The 10,237-nt window shown below is 22.3% G+C and overlaps 1 pseudogene; it reads left to right on the top strand.

Moving 5' to 3' along the window:
* Positions 1-1,186: 1,186 nt before the first annotated feature.
* On the top strand, positions 1,187-5,228 carry LOC132701651 (cytochrome c oxidase subunit 1-like; annotated as a pseudogene).
* Positions 5,229-10,237: the final 5,009 nt, after the last annotated feature.

Below are 10,237 nucleotides of genomic sequence, written 5' to 3'. Positions count from 1 at the left end.
AAATTATTATTTTTAAATACATTAATTTTCAGAACATTATTAGTCATTTCTTCTTATTCTTGATTTTCAATATGAATAGGATTAGAAATTAATATAATATCATTTATTCCATTAATAATCAATTCTAAAAATATTTTTTCATCAGAAAGAGCATTAAAATATTTTATTATCCAAGCTTTAGCTTCAAATATTCTACTGTTTAGAATTATTCTTAACTTACATATTAATCCTTTATTTTTTAATAATAATATTCTAATAATTATATTAAATTGTGCATTATTTATAAAATTAGGCGCCGCTCCTTTTCATTTTTGATTCCCGGAAATTATTATAGGATTAAATTGAAATAACACTTTAATTTTAATAACTTGGCAAAAAATTGCTCCTTTAATTATAATTTCCTATAATTTCTCTATTACCTTATTTATTTCTATCATTATTATTATATCTTCAATAGTTGGGAGAATTCAATCACTTAATCAAATTAATCTACAAAAAATTCTAGCTTATTCTTCTATTAATCATATAAGTTGATTAATTGCAAGACTAATTAATATACAAATTTTTATTATATATTTTATTATATATTTTATCCTATCAATCAATATTATTATAATTTTAAATGTTAATAAAATCTATTCTTTAACACAATTATTTTATTCTCTAAATGAATTTAAATATTTTAAATTCATTTTTTCTCTTAATTTTTTATCTATAAGAGGATTACCGCCTTTCTTTAGATTTCTACCTAAATGATTAATTATCAATAAATTAATTAATAATAACTTTTTTATATTAAGATTATTAATATTAATCTCAACTTTAATTATAATTTTCATATATATTCGAATCGCACTTCCTATATTAATAATTAATCATACAGAAATAATTTCCCACTCTAAAAATATTTTTAAGTTAAATCTATTTATTTATTTAACTAATATAATCTCATTTATAGGACTTATAATTTTTTTAATTTTATTTTTTTAAAAAAGAATTTAAGTTAAAAAAACTTTTAACCTTCAAAGTTAACAATAGAATTTATTCCTAATTCTTAAACTATAAACCAATTTAAATTTCCTTTAAGCTTGCATCTTAAAATCCTATTCCTATAGACTATATAGTTTAATAAAGAAATATATTTATATTTATAAATGAATTTACAATTCATCGCCTAAAATTTCAGCCACTTTATTAAATTTACCGAATAAATGACTTTACTCTACTAATCACAAAGATATTGGTACACTATATTTTATTTTAGGGCTTTGATCTGGATTAGTGGGCACTTCTCTAAGTTTTATCATTCGAATTGAACTAAGAAATCCTCAATCATTAATTGGTGATGATCAAATTTTTAATGTAATAGTTACAGCCCATGCATTTATTATAATTTTTTTTATAGTTATACCTATCATAATTGGAGGATTTGGCAATTGATTAGTTCCTCTAATACTCGGTGCTCCTGATATAGCTTTTCCCCGTATAAATAATATAAGTTTTTGACTTTTACCGCCATCTTTAACTTTTCTATTAATTAGAAGAATTATTGAAAAAGGCGCTGGAACAGGATGAACCGTTTATCCTCCACTAGCATCTAATATTGCTCATAGAGGAAGTTCAGTTGACTTAGCAATTTTTAGCTTACATTTAGCGGGAATCTCTTCAATTATAGGGGCAACAAATTTTATTTCCACAATTATTAATATACGGCCTCATAATATACCCATAGATCAAATTTCACTTTTTTCTTGAGCTGTCGGTATTACTGCTCTATTACTTCTTCTTTCTCTTCCCGTACTTGCGGGAGCTATTACTATATTATTAACTGATCGAAATATTAATACCTCATTCTTCGATCCAGCCGGAGGGGGGGACCCTATTTTATATCAACATTTATTTTGATTTTTTGGACACCCCGAAGTTTATATTTTAATTCTTCCAGGATTTGGAATAATTTCTCATATTGTCTCTCAAGAAAGAAATAAAAAAGAAACTTTTGGAACTTTAGGTATAATTTATGCAATATTAGCTATTGGTCTTTTAGGATTTTTAGTTTGGGCTCATCATATATTTACTATCGGAATAGATGTTGATACTCGGGCCTACTTTACTTCTGCCACTATAATTATTGCTATTCCAACCGGTATTAAAATTTTTAGATGATTAGCTACACTTTATGGAACTAAATTAAATTTTGAACCAACTACACTTTGATCATTAGGTTTCATTTTTTTATTTACTATTGGCGGATTAACTGGAGTAGTCCTAGCTAACTCATCTATTGATATTATTCTTCATGATACATACTATGTTGTTGCCCACTTTCATTATGTTTTATCAATAGGGGCAGTATTTGCAATTATTGCAGGATTTATTCACTGATACCCGTTATTTACTGGGTTAACTCTCAATAATAAACTTTTAAAAAGACATTTTATTGTAACATTTATTGGAGTAAATTTAACTTTCTTCCCTCAACATTTTCTAGGATTAAGAGGAATACCTCGCCGTTATTCCGATTATCCAGATTCTTTTACTAAATGAAATATCATTTCTTCAATCGGTAGATTAATCTCTACACTAAGATTAATATTCTTTATTTATATTATTTGAGAAAGTTTAATTCTTAGCCGACAAACATTAACTACTTTAAATTTTTCCTCTTCAATTGAATGATTAAGATCACTTCCACTCGCTGAACATAGATTTAATGAAATCCCTTTAATTACTAAATTCTAAAATGGCAGAATAGTGCATAAGATTTAAGCTCTTAATATAAAGTTTATCTTTTTTTAGAATTGTCTACTTGAAAAACATTAACATTACAGGACAGTACTTCACCCTTAATAGAACAATTAATTTTTTTCCATGATCATAGATTAATAATTTTAATTATCATTACAATTTTAATTAGTCAAATTATATTATCTTACTTATTAAATAAATTTAACCATCGATTCTTTTTACAAAACCAAACTATAGAACTAATTTGAACTATTATACCCATTATAATTTTAATTATAATTGCTTTGCCATCTCTGCGATTATTATATATTATAGATGAACTAAATAAACCTGCCCTTTCTATTAAAATTATCGGACATCAATGATACTGAACATATGAATATTCAGATTTACAAAATTTCAATTATGACTCTTATATAATTCCACAAAATAACTTCAACTTTCGATTATTAGATGTTGATAATCGAATAGTAATTCCTTTTAACACTTACATTCGCCTATTAATTACTTCAGAAGATGTCATCCATTCATGAGCTTTACCTTCAGCTGGGCTAAAAATTGATGCAACTCCTGGACGTCTTAATCAAGCAAATATATTTATTAATCGAACCGGAATTTTCTTTGGTCAATGCTCCGAAATTTGCGGTTCCAATCATAGGTTTATACCTATTGTAGTAGAAAGAATCTCTTCTAATTTTTTTCTTAAATGATTAAAAAATAATTAACATTAGATGGCTGAAATTTTAAGCATTGATCTCTTAAATCAATTTATAGTAAACTAAAAAATTACTTCTAATGAAAAACTTAGTTTTATTATAAAACATTAACTTGTCAAGTTAAAAATATCTGCGCCCCGTTAGTTTTTAATACCACAAATAGCTCCTTTAAGTTGATCATTTTTATATATTTACACAATTAGAATTTTTATTATTATTATTATTTTAACTTATTATATTTATTTGCCTAAAATTAATAATAAAATTTATTTTAAAAATTTAAATTTACCTAAAACTTACTGAAAATGATAATAAATTTATTTTCTTCATTTGATCCTTCTACAAATTTATTTAACTTAAATTGGCTAAGAATTATATTAAGTTTGATTCTATTACCATCTTTTTTCTGATTTATTCCTTCTCGTTATAATATATCTTGAATTATTCTTACTAGAAGAATTCATAAAGAATTAAAAATCCTGCTTCCTCAAAATATAAAAAGATCAACATTAATTTTATTAAGAATTTTTATTTTTATTATACTAAATAATTTCATAGGATTATTCCCTTACATTTTTACTAGAACCAGCCATATACCTATTACTTTAAGTTTAAGTTTAAGATTATGACTAACTTTTATAATCTTTGGCATTACCTTTAATACAATAAATATATTAGCTCATTTAGTGCCCATGGGAGCCCCTGCTCTCTTATTGCCATTTTTAGTAATTGTTGAATTAATTAGAAATTTAATTCGCCCAATAACATTAGCCATTCGTTTAACGGCTAATATAATTGCCGGCCATTTATTATTAACCTTATTAGGAAATATAGGTCAATATATAAATTTTCTAACAATTAATGTTTTGATTTTTATTCAAATTTTATTACTAATTTTAGAATCTGCAGTGAGCTTAATCCAAGCATATGTATTTTCTATTCTTATTACTCTTTATGCTAGAGAAATTCATTAATGACAACTCAAAATCATCCTTTTCATTTAGTAAATCCAAGGCCTTGACCACTATTAATTTCTTTTAATTTATTAAATCTATTAATAGGGCTTATTTCTTGATTCCACTTATATCAAATTGATCTATTGATTTTTAGATTAATTTCTATACTATTAATTTTATTTCAATGATGACGAGATATTACACGAGAAAGAACCCTCCAAGGATTGCATTCTCTAAAAGTTTCATCCGGGCTCCGATGAGGGATAATTTTATTTATTACATCTGAAATTTTATTTTTTATTTCATTTTTTTGAAGATTTTTCCATAATAGTCTTTCTCCTAATATTGAATTGGCAATAATATGACCCCCTAAATCAATTAATACTTTTAATCCTATAAATATCCCCTTATTAAATACATTAATTTTGTTATCTTCAGGTATTACAGTAACTTGGGCTCATCATAGATTAATAGAAAATAACTATTCTCAAGCACTTCAAAGACTTATATGAACTATTGGCCTAGGGATCTACTTTACTCTACTTCAAGCTCTTGAATATTATGAAGCTTCGTTTTCAATTTCAGATTCTATTTATGGAACTTGTTTTTTTATAGCAACTGGATTTCATGGATTTCATGTTATTGTTGGTACTACATTTCTCTTAATTATAATAATTCGTCTATTTATTAGGCATTTTTCTTCAATTCATCACTTTGGATTTGAAGCTGCCGCATGATATTGACACTTTGTAGATGTAGTATGATTATTTTTATATTTATCTATTTACTGATGAAGAAGATAATTTTATTTATATAATATAAATTATTATATTTGACTTCCAATCAAAAAATCTAAATTTTTAGTATAAATAATAATAATAATTTTTTATCTATCATTAATAATTATAATCGTTATTTTAATATTAATAATCTTAATTAATTTTTTATCTATAAAAACATTAATCGATCGTGAGAAAAGTAGGCCCTATGAGTGTGGATTTGATCCAAAAAATAATTCTCGTATACCATTTTCATTACATTTCTTCTTAATTGCTCTAATTTTTTTAATTTTTGATATTGAATTAACATTACTCTTACCAATTATTTTCTCATTAAAATTTTCAAATATTTTTAGATTATTTTACTCTATTAGTTTTTTTTTAATTATTCTTTTACTGGGGTTATTTCACGAATGGAAATTAGGGGCATTAGAATGATCAAACTAAAGGATAATAGTTTAAGAAAAACATTTAATTTGCATTTAAAAGATATTCCATAAATTTATCTTATAAAATAGTATGAAGCAAAAAATTGCCTTTAGTTTCGACCTAAAATTTAGATGAATAATCCTTACTTTAATTGAAACCAAAATAGAGGTCTATCACTGTTAATGATAAAATTGAGTTTTCTCCAATTAAAGAAATATTCTTTAAACTATGCTTCTAACATAGGTTCAAAGCGCTAAGTGCGTTTATATTTCTATATATATATATATATATATATATACATAGAAATATTTATATAGTTTAATTTAAAACATTACATTTTCACTGTAAAATTGATATATTTATCTATAAATTTATTATTTAAAAATAAAATTATTTCCTTAGTATCTTCAATACTATGCTCTATTATATAAGCTATTTAAATTATTAAATTAAATAATTAAAATAAAAGTAAAAATAAGAATTAAAAATAAAAATAATAAAATTTTAAATTTATCTATAAAAATCTTTTGTAATCCCTTAGAAGAATTAATTAATAAAAAAAATAATTTTTTTCTTCCATAATACTCCATTCATCCTTGATCTAAATAATTTAATTTTTGACCTAAATTTAATACTAAATGATTCAGCCCATAAGTTGATAAAATTGGTATATTTCATATAAAAGATTGAAACTTCACTAAATTAAGAAACCTTAGAGATTTAATTTTTATATTAATTCTTATTTTTGATAACTTAAAACCTAAATAAATCCCTAATAAAATTATTAAAAAGGATAGTAATTTCATTATTAAAGGTAAAAAAAAATATATAGGATAAATAAAAATAATTCAAGAAAACATCCTCCCTCTAATAACGATAAAAATTAATAATCCAAATAATCTCTTTATTATCAAATTATTTCTTTCTTGAATAGAACATAAACTATAATAATTATAATCACCTAAAACTAAATAATTAATTAATCGAAAAGTATATATTACTGTCAAACCAATAGATAAATAAAAAATAAAAAATATAAATATATTTATATATCCTATTCTTATTCTTTCTAGAATTAAGTCCTTAGAATAAAATCCCGATAAAAATGGTATCCCGCATAAGGCTATATTTCTAAAAAAAAAAATTCTAGAAATAACCGGTATTTGATTAATTAATCTTCCTATATAACGAATATCCTGACATCCTCTAAAATTATGAATAATAATTCCTGCACATATAAACATTAAAGCTTTAAATAAAGCATGAATTAATAAATGGAAAAAAGCTAAATCTACTCTACCTAAAAATAAAATTCTTATCATAAATCCTAACTGCCTTAATGTTGATAAAGCAATAATTTTTTTTAAATCATTCTCAAAATTAGCTGCAATACCAGATATTAATATAGTTATTATTCTTAAAAATAATATTAAAAATATTAATCTTCTACTAAAAGCTTCTTGAAATCGAATTAATAAATAAACTCCTGCAGTTACTAAAGTAGATGAATGAACTAATGAAGAAATGGGAGTTGGGGCAGCTATAGCTGCTGGCAATCATGAAGAAAAAGGAATTTGAGCTCTTTTAGTAAATGCAGCTAAAACAATAAATAATACTAATACCTGTATAGAAAAATCTCTTTTTATAAAATTTAAATAATAAATATAAGATCAACTACCATAATTTATTATTCAAGAAATTGATAATAATAAAGCCGCATCTCCGATACGATTAGACAAAGCTGTTAACATACCTGCATTATAAGATTTAACATTTTGATAATAAATTACTAATAAATAAGACACTAAGCCCAAGCCATCTCATCCTAATAAAATTGACACTAAATTTGGGCTAATAATTAATAATAATATAGAAATAACAAACAGCAAAATTAATATGATAAATCGAGAAATATTTAAATCTCCTTTTATATAATCTTCTCTATATAAAATTACCATTCTGGAAATAAATAATACATATCCTATAAATATACAAGATATTCAATCAATTAATAAAGAAAAAATTAAAGAAACGGAATTAAAATTTAATAATTCATACTCTAACAAATAAACTTTATCCTTAATTAATAAATTTATACTAATTAAAATTAATAATACAGAAAAAATCAAAATCCAAAATGAATAAATTTTACAAATTTTTATTACTTAAAATGTTTCCATTTCTTTAATTCCACAAATTAATATTTTATTTATATAAAATATTTAAGTTTATTAAAAATTATAAATTAATAAATTTCTAATTAATAACAATATATTTAAAGGTATTCAATGTAATAATAATAAAAAATGTTCACGAATATTTATATTTATAAATCTAAAAATATAAGAACTAAATTTTCCATGCTGAGAAAAAGAATATAAATATAATGAATAAGCCCCTCTAAAAAATGTAGTTAAAAATAAAAATAATATATTCAAATTTCTAAATCTGACTAAACTATTAATTAAAAAAATCTCACCTAATAAATTTATTGAGGGGGGGGCTGCTATATTTGAAGAACATAATAAAAATATTCATAAGCTTAAAGAAGGTATAATATTTAAAAATCCTTTTCTTAAATAAATTCTTCGTCTTATTGTTCGTTCATATATTATATTTGCAATACTAAATAAACCAGAAGAACATAAACCATGGGCAATTATTATAATTAAAGCCCCAATTATACCTATATAACTTAACCTTATAATTCCAGCTAAAGCTAAACCCATATGAGAAACAGAAGAATAAGCAATTAATAATTTTATATCTCTTTGACGTAAACAAATTATAGAAATAACTACAGCTCCGAACAATGAAATATTTATAATTAATAAATTTATAAATTTAAAATCTAAAAATATAATTATTACTCGAATAAGCCCATATCCTCCTAATTTTAATAAAACGCCAGCTAATACTATTGATCCAGAAATTGGGGCCTCTACATGAGCCTTTAATAACCATAAATGAAAAAAATATATCGGTATTTTAATTAAAAATACTAACACTATACTTAAATATAAAATTAATCTAAAAGAAATTTCTAAATTAAAAAAAGTTAATCTTCCATATATATAAAAAATAAAAAAAATACCTAATAATAATGGGAATGATCCAAATAATGTATATATTAACAAATAAAATCCAGCATCTAAACGTTCTGGTTGTCTACCCCATCCAATAATTAAAATTAAAATTGGAATTAATCTAGCTTCAAAAAATAAATAAAATATAAATAAATCTATTGATATAAATGATAATAATAAAAAAATTATTAATAAACAAATTAAAAATAAAAAAAGATCTCTATATTTATTTTTTCTATATAAATTTTCAGAAGCTATGATTATTAAAGAACCAATTCAAATACTTAATAATCTAAGACAAAAAGATATAATATCTATACCTAATATATATCTAATATTAATTATATAATTCTGTATTCTAAATCCAAGTATTAAAAAAAAACTAATAATAAATATTATAAATTGAATCAATCAAAATATATTTAAATAACTTAAAGGTATCAATATTACTAATATAAGAATATATTTTATCATAATAATAATATAGAATTTAAATAATCATTTCCATATCTTCGAATTATTAATACAAGCATTGCTAAACCTAAAGCACCTTCGCATACACTTACGGTTAAAAATATTATTAAAAAAAAATAATCTCTTAAATTAAATCTTAATACTAATCCTATATTAAAATATAAAGAAATAACTAAAAACTCTAATCTTAATAATATCAATAATAAATAATTACTTTTTATAATAAAAAATAATAAACCAATAATAAACATTACTCTTCTAAATATATAAAAATTAATTATCATTATATTTTAACTTAAATAATTTAATTAAAATACTGGTCTTGTAAACCAGAAATGAAATATTTCTTTAAGTTTCAGAAAAAGAAAACTCTATCCTTAATCTCCAAAATTAAAATTTTATTTAAACTATTTTCTGATATAATATATTTCTTATTAAGAATAAATTTATCCTTATCCATTATAGTATTACTTATTAATCATCCAATTTCAATGGGAATTATTATTCTTTTACAAACAATTATAATTTCCTTAATTATTGGATTAATAAATTTAAATTATTGAGTATCTTATATTCTATTCATAATTATTGTAGGAGCATTGATAATTATTTTTATTTATATAACAAGAATTTCCTCCAATAATAAATTTAAAAAATTTTATAATATTTTAGTTACTTTTATTATTATTAATCTTATTAATATTTTAATAATTTATATATATGACTCTTATTTTATCTATTTTAAAAATTCTAATGAAATATTTAATCCTCACAACATAGAACTATTCTTAAGAAAATATTTTAATTATCCTAATAATTTTATTTTAATTATAATTATAACTTACTTATTAGTAACTTTAATTACAATTGTAACAATTACTATAAATAATTTCGGGCCCCTACGTAAAATATTCTAATGATAAATTCACCCTACCGAAAATCTAACGCTTTATTTAGTACTCTGCGTTGATACCACTGCTTATCCTCCTCTCTCATTTTCTTTACCATATTCCAATCTTCTTTCTTTTATGCTATCTGTCTTTTATTCT

This window comes from Cylas formicarius, unplaced genomic scaffold, assembly GCF_029955315.1.
Source record: "Cylas formicarius isolate icCylForm1 unplaced genomic scaffold, icCylForm1.1 PGA_scaffold_57__1_contigs__length_13376, whole genome shotgun sequence".
NCBI lineage: Eukaryota > Metazoa > Arthropoda > Insecta > Coleoptera > Brentidae > Cylas > Cylas formicarius.
The sequence above is the reverse complement of the archived record's forward strand: the minus strand, read 5'-3'. Positions and strand labels throughout refer to the sequence as shown.